The sequence below is a fragment of the Orycteropus afer genome, unplaced genomic scaffold (assembly GCF_000298275.1).
Source record: "Orycteropus afer afer isolate SDZICR_OR568_19922 unplaced genomic scaffold, OryAfe1.0 scaffold00385, whole genome shotgun sequence".
NCBI lineage: Eukaryota > Metazoa > Chordata > Mammalia > Tubulidentata > Orycteropodidae > Orycteropus > Orycteropus afer.
The window spans coordinates 1460882-1468591 of NW_006921972.1; positions in this window are offsets into that span (position 1 = coordinate 1460882).

Sequence of the window (7710 nt, forward strand, 5' to 3'; positions counted from 1 at the left end):
CACTGAACAGAAATTTCAAGGGTCCAACAGTCCTATGGTAACTTTTTCCTCGGGAGAATCTCACTCGAGCTTTGAAACAGTGGAGAGTGGGCGACCAGAAATATCAGGACTTGCCCCTCAGATATGTATTGTGAAATAAAGCTTTTCCGGTTGCCATCCTAGCTCCTGCTGACCTCGTGCATGTCAGAGAAGAGCTGTCTGAGAAGGGAGCCTGTCTGAGAAGGCTACCTGTCTGGGAAGGGAGCCCGTCTGAGAAGCGAGCCTGTCTGAGAAGACTACCTATCTGAGAAGGGAGCCCGTCTGGGAAGGGAGTCCATCTGAGAAGGAAGCCTGTTTGAGAAGGAGCCCATGGTTCCCAGGGGCTGATTTTTGAGAACCAGATGGCCAGGCCTTCCTTCCAAGGTGTCACTGGGTGGACTCGAACTTAGAACCTGTTGGTTAGCAGCTTAAGTCATTAATGGTTTGCACCATCCAAGGACATCATGAATAAAATAGGAAACCAAATGTAGTTCCTGGGTGAGATGGCCGTTGTCCACCAAAGGGGTCCCCTCCCCAGGTGCGGATTTACCAGTGGCACCATATGCATGGGCTTACTTGTGTTTACTTACTATCATAGTGAACCACCTCACCTGAGTTTCTTAAAGACATGGGAAAACCCAGGTGAAATGGTTTACTACAGACTAGGAAGTAAGCACAAGGAAGCCAGTGCTTCCCCAGTGACTGGGTAATCCACCCCTGCTTCTCCCTGAGCAGAGTGAGTAGAGGAGGTAGCAGCCCAGCTGGCAAGCACAGCCCTGTCCCCACCTCTTCCACCTGCCCCAGCATCCAGGGTGCACCTGGCCTGTTCTACCTAGGGGGTAGGGCCAGAGATGCTGCCCCTCACCCAGGCAGGGCCTTTCAAAGCACTATGGGCTTCTTGCAGCTTAAACTCCACCCCCCCCCACTAGAAGTGGAGCACCCCTGAGAGGCCTGGGTTCCTGAACCTCTACTTCCCAGAGAGGAAATCTCCCGGGAAACCCTGCTTTGAACTGTTACACAAATAAGAAACGAACTGTATGTGTGCTAAGACACTGTTGTTGTTGTTGTTTGCCGTCGAGTCGGCCCTGACTCATAGCAACCCCTCCTTGGGTTTCCGAGGCAGTATCGCTACAGAAGTAGGATTGCCCAACCTTCCTTCCGAGGAGTGGCTGGTGGGTTTGAACCGCCAGCCTTCTGGTGAGCAGTCAAGTGCCTTAGCCACTATGCTACCAGAGCTCCCACACAAATACTTTAGCAAATACTAAAACAACAGCAATGGAGGAAGTGATAACACGATTCATAAACAATATGAGCTCAGCACAGAAAATTATACAGAACTTGGATCAACAATCAACAGCCACAGAAGCTACAGTCAGGAAATCAACAACGTATTGCGTCGGGCACATCTGCTGCAAAAGACTGCTTTAAAGTGTTGAAAAACACAGACACTACTCTGATAACCAAGGTGTGCCCCACCTGAACATGGTCGTTTCAATCTCCTCATATGCATGCGAAAGCTGGACAATGAAAAAAGAAGACTGAAGAAGACCTGATGCCTTTGAATTGAGGTGTAGGCAAAGAATATCAATTATGCCATGGACCTTCAGAAGAGTGAGCAAATCTGTCTTGGAGGATGTCCAGCCCAAATGCTCCTGGGCAGGGAGGATGGTGAGGTTCCATCTTGCTGACCTTGGACTCATCATCAGGAAGTATCCATTGCTAGAAAATCTACCATGTTTGGTCATGGAAATAGTCTATAGGGAAACTCTCTGTGAGATGGGTTCACACATTGTCAGTAAGGGGCTAAAACATGTGGATGATCAGGAAGATGGGGCGAGCCCAGCCAGCTTTCTATCCCATTACACATGAGGTGGAGCTGACTTGAGGGTGATCAACCACCAGTTGCTAGAAACAATGAGTTTCTTATTGGCTGTTTCCTGTTTCAAACAGGAAGTCACGTCATTGCTTTGGAAGCTTATGGAGAGGGTTCCCCACCCAGCCTCTGGCAGCTTGCTCTGCTGTTTCTGACCACATGGCATGGGAAGTTCTGGATTCCTGCTGGTTTTGTCTTGTCTAAACTGCACGACACATCCTATAATGTCGAGATAACTGTTGGTTGAGTGTCCAGACCCTCGTGACGCCTTGGAGTTAAACATCCTTTAGCTACGTGTTGGTTTCTGACTCTCCTAACTTCACCTCTTCTTCCTAGCTCTCAAATGATAATCTATGTACCTGGAAACAACGGTATTTTCTGCTGCTGAGAAAAATGGCAGTGGCCAGTGATGCCATTTAAAGCAGATGAGGTGCCACTGAAACCTGTTTCCCCTCAAAATATATAAATATATACATGTTAGTCCAGAGTATGAACACTTGATCACACGAGAGCCATGGTCCAGCAATGTGGACACGTGTTCACATGTGAGCCATGGTCCAGAGTGTGTAAACACTTTCATGCATGTACATCATCCAGCATGTGAGCACACATTCACATGTGAGTCATTGTCCAGTGTGTGGACACATCTTTACATGTGATCATCATCCAGCATGTTGACACATGCTGACATGTGAGCCATGGTTGGGCATGTGGACACATGTTACATGTGAGCCATTGTCCAGCATGTGAACACATGTTCATGTGTGAGCCATTGTCCAGTGTGTGAAGACAAGTTCACACAGGAGTATCGTCCAGTGTGTCAACATACATTCACATGTGAGCCATCATCCAGTGTGTGAACACATGTTTACCTGTGTTCCATCATACAGTGTGTGAACACAGGTTTACTCAGGAGCATCATCCCGTGTGTGGACACCCATTCACAGGTGAGCCATCATCCAGCGTGTGAACACGTTTCCATGTGAGGATTGTTCAGCATGTGAACGCATGTTTACCTGTGTTCCAATGTCCAGTGAGTGAACACAGGTTTACTCAGGAGCACCATCCAGTATGTGGACACACATTCACATGTGAGCCAACATCCAGTGTGTGAACACATGTTTACATGTGAGCATCACCCAGCATGTGAACACGTGCTTACCTGTGTTCCATTGTCCAGTGTGTAAACACAGGTTTACTCAGGAGTATCGTCCAACATGTGTACACATGTTCATGTGTGAACCATCTTCCAGTGTGTGAACACACATTTACATGTGAGGATTGTTCAGCATGTGAACACATTTACCTGTGTTCCATCATCCAGTGTGTGAACACAGGTTTACTCAGGAGCATCATCCCGTGTGTGGACACACATTCACAGGTGAGCCATCATCCAGTGTGTGAACACATGTTTACATGTTAGTATCATGCAGCATGTGAACACATGTTTACCTGTGTTCCATCATCCAGTGTGTGAACACAGGCTTACTCAGGAGAATCATCCAGTGTGTGGACACACATTCACGTGTGAGCCATCAGCCAGTGTGTGAAGACATGTTTACATGTGAGCATCATCGAGCATGTAAACACATGTTTACATGTGTTCTATCGTCCAGCGTGTGAACACAGGTTTACTCGGGAGCATCATCCAACTTGTGGACACATGTTCATGTGTGAACCATCTTCCAGTGTGTGAACACACATTCACGTGTGAGCCATCATCCAGTGTGCAAACACATGTTTACACGTGAGCATCATCCAGCATGTGAACACAGGTTCAAATGTAAACTGGTGTCTTACTGCCCTTACTTTCATGGGAAACATGAATATGCAACATCATTTAATTGTGAAAAGTAAGCTGTGTTTTCAGTGATGCTAGAACTAAACTACCTAAGCATATCCACTTGTGTTTTGCTCAGCCATTTACCTGAGCCCCTGACCCCAGGGTTCTTAAAAGTGACTACAGCACTGTTACTGGTATGATTAGCAAGCAGAGTGTGGGAATCATCACACTTGGCCCCACAAAGGTCTCTTGTCTCCACAGACCAATGCATTACCTCCTTCAGTGAACTGTCCTGTGCTTAATGGTAGGGTGTTGCCCATCGATGGAGGGACTGCCCTCCTCCCAGCCCTGTTGAGCACTGGCTTCGGTTGTATGCATAATTCATGAAAAAATTTGTTTGCTGGACTTTCCAGACAGGTCACTTAGATTGCAGACCAAATGGCAGTGTCTGCACCAACAAAGCTGGTTCTCACTTACGAGTGCTGTGTCACAGCTCACACACCATACCGGTCACCCACGGCAAGTGTTACCATCCACAGGTTCTAGCATATTCACGGAGTTGTGCAGCTGCCACCACAACCAACTTCAGAGCACCTTCATCACACTCCACTCCACACCCATCAGAGTCACTCCCCATCCCCCACCTACCCCTCTCCCAACCTTCAGCCCCAGCCCCAGCCCCAGCTGCCTCTATGGCTTTGCTTATTCTGGACACTTCATAAACAGGCAGGCCTCATTTATTGCACCTCACAGATACTGTGTTTTTTACAAATGGAAGGTTTGTGGCAGCCGCACCATTTTTCCAACAGCATGTGCTCAATCCATGTGTCTGTGTTCCATTGTGATCATTGTCACATCACTTCAAACTCTTTCAGCGTGCTTTGCACACTTATTAGACTACAGTGGCATGTGGACATCACTTTGACATGCATTGGGAAACTAAAAACTCTGTGTGACTCACTTTATTGGGATATTCACTTTATCGTGGTCATCTGGAAGGGAAACTGCAACGTCTCGGAGGTCTCCCTGTGAATGGGATCACACAGTATGTGGTCTTTATGTCTCTTCTTTCAGTCACCATCATGATTTCAAGGCTCATTCATGCCATAGTCTGTGTCAGAACTTCATTTCTTCTTTTTCTCCTGAATAACACTCCACTGTACGTGCACCCCATGTTTTGTTTATCTGTTCATCATTTGATGGGCATTTGGGCTGCTTCCACTTTTTGACTGGTATGAATAATGCTGCTATTGGCTTCTCAGTCTAGCTTTTATTTTAAGTTTTAAAATCAGGTGACTATGGATCAAAATAGGAGCTCTGGTGGCATAGTGCATAAGGCATTTGACTGCTAACCAGAAGGCAGGTGGTTCAAACTCCTCAGAAGGAAGATTGGCCAATCTACTTCCATAGAGATCCCTCCTCAGAAACCCAAGGAAGGGTTGCTGTGAGTTTAGTTTTTTATGGATAAAAAGGATGCCACAAAGTCCTGAAGTTGGGTGAACTATTTTGCGATAACGTGACTTATTGAAATGATATGACCACTGGTTATCTTTGCTAGAAGCTCAAAGATCTTCCTGTTCTTATTTTCTTTCTTCCGTGTGATTTTTTATTTGCTTAAAGTGAAGACAATGTGTGAGAAGGGTCAGGTTTCCATAGGAGAAACTGAAAAGTTGGGGGCAAGTCATAGATTTGCCCAGAAGTCACAGTGGCGTTCAGTCAAAAAGGAAAGAGCTGGGGCACCAAAGTTGGTAGTAAGGGCTTGCACTTCCTTCTGGACCTCTGGCCTGGAGACACAGTGACCAGGAGCCTTGGGCAGGGCCAAGAGAACACTCTGGGGTGAGCAGCTTCGGGGTTGAGTAGCAAGGGCTCACCTGCAGTGATGCCCTTGAGGGGGTCATAGTACCCTGCTGTGATGTCCTTGGGGGGTCATGATATCCTACAGTGATGTCCTTGGGGGTGATGGTGGGGGTCATGGTACCCTACAGTGATGTCTCACAACCCGTGAGACTTGAGTGGAGTCCAGTTTGGCTGTGCCCAGACTCTTGATCACAGAGACTGTGAAAGCACAAGCAGGCACCATGGAGTCCACAGTAGAACACTAATACATTAGGGTTCCATTCTCAGTACACTTTGGATGATAATTTCTCCTTTGACTTACGGGCTATTTAGAAGTACATAGCCACTCCTCACTGACAATGTTAGGATCCAAAGACCAAGTCATCATGAGAAAACTGGCATTATGCAAAAATGGAGGATGACCACATCCGATCACAAAATGGAAGGTGACTACATCATTCCATAACTGCCAAATTACATCATTCTGTAACTGCCAAACCACTGTGAATCATGGCCCAGCCAAGTTGACATGTAACCTTAACCTCTTCTAACTTTCACAAAGTAGGAGACAACTTCCTGTTCACCATCATCTTGAAGTGTTTTGATTATTATGTTAGATAACACTAAATACAAGTTTGTGAAATTGAAAATATTGCTGTGTCTTGCCTCAGTCTTAACTTCTGTCTTCACTAATTTATTTGGAATGTAAAGGTTATTTTTGACTGAAGAGGAAAGCAGAGAGAATGAGCTCCAGTTAAGGCACTGAATGAGGAGCCCTTTCTGTGACCTTCTGCTGCTGTGGGAGAGTCAGTAAGATGATACCAGGGGGACAGGGGACACCAAGAAGAGAAGAGAGGTACTCAGAAGGAGCTGTGTCCTACTCTGTTACTGTCTTACTAACACTGAGCTCTGATGGTGCGGTACTTAAGACACTTGACTACTAACCAGAAGGCTGGTGGTTCAAACCCACCAGCCTCTCCTCGGAAGGAAGACTGGGCAATCTACTTCCATAATGATACCACCTTGAAAACCCAAGCAGGGGTCGCTATGAGTTGGATCCAACTTAATGGAGGTAAGTTTTTGTGAGTCAGGAGCCCTGGTGGCACCGTGGTTACACCCTCAGCTGTTAACCAAAAGTTGACTATTCAAATCTATCCAATGTCTCTGCAGGGGGGAAGACCTGATGACCTGCTCCCATAAAGATGACAGCCCTGGAGACCCTGTGGGCAGTTCCACTCTGTCCTCTAGAGGTGCTGTGAGTTGGAATCGACTCCACAGCAGTGGGTGTGGTTTGGGCTTTACTTCTTGAAGACTGACAGCTTTGGAGACCAAGTGGGGCAGTTCCTCTCTGTCCTCTAGGGGCGCTGTGGGTCAGAATGGACTCCACAGCAGTGGGTGTGGTTTGGGCTTTGCTTCTGTGAAGATTGACAGCCTTGGAGACCCTTTGGGGGCAGTTCCACTCTATCCTCTAGGGGCACTGTGAGTCAGATTAGACTCCAGGCAGTGGGTGTGATTTGGGCTTTGCTTCCCAAAGACTGACAGCCTTGGAAACTCTGTGGGGGCAGTTCCACTCTGTCCTCTAGGGGACCTGGGAGTCAGAATCAACTTGATGTGGTGGGTGTGGTTTGGGTTCTGTTCCCTAGGAGACCCTGTGGAGCAGTTCTACTGTCACAGGGGGTCACCCTTAGTTGGAATTGATTCAATAGCACCCAACAACACTATCATCCAAGCAGTGTTGAGAGGGATACAGTGTGACTCATGGCTTCGTACTCTTCAGAATGACTTTCAGTTTAAAGATGACTGTGTTAAAAACAGTCAGCCTCATTACTTCAGAATCATATGTTATATGAAATACATAAAATGGTCGTTTTGTGGACATGAGGTATATCTCAGACAACATACATTAATAAGTGATTAATGTCTGCTCACGTCTGGGGGGTTGGTTTCTGCCTGTTGACATTTTGGTTCTCAACCCAGTGGTTTCTTATTTAACTTCCATTCTTAGGGGTGCCTAACAAACCAAAATCAAACACACTCCTGTCAAGTCGGACCTGACTCATAGCAACCCCTTTTTGGGTTTCCCAGGTGGTATCTCTACAAAAGTAGATTGCCCAACCTTCCTTCCAAGGAGTGGCTGGTGGGTTTGAACCACCAACCTTCTGGTTAGCAGTCCAATCCCTTAGGCACTACACCACCAGAG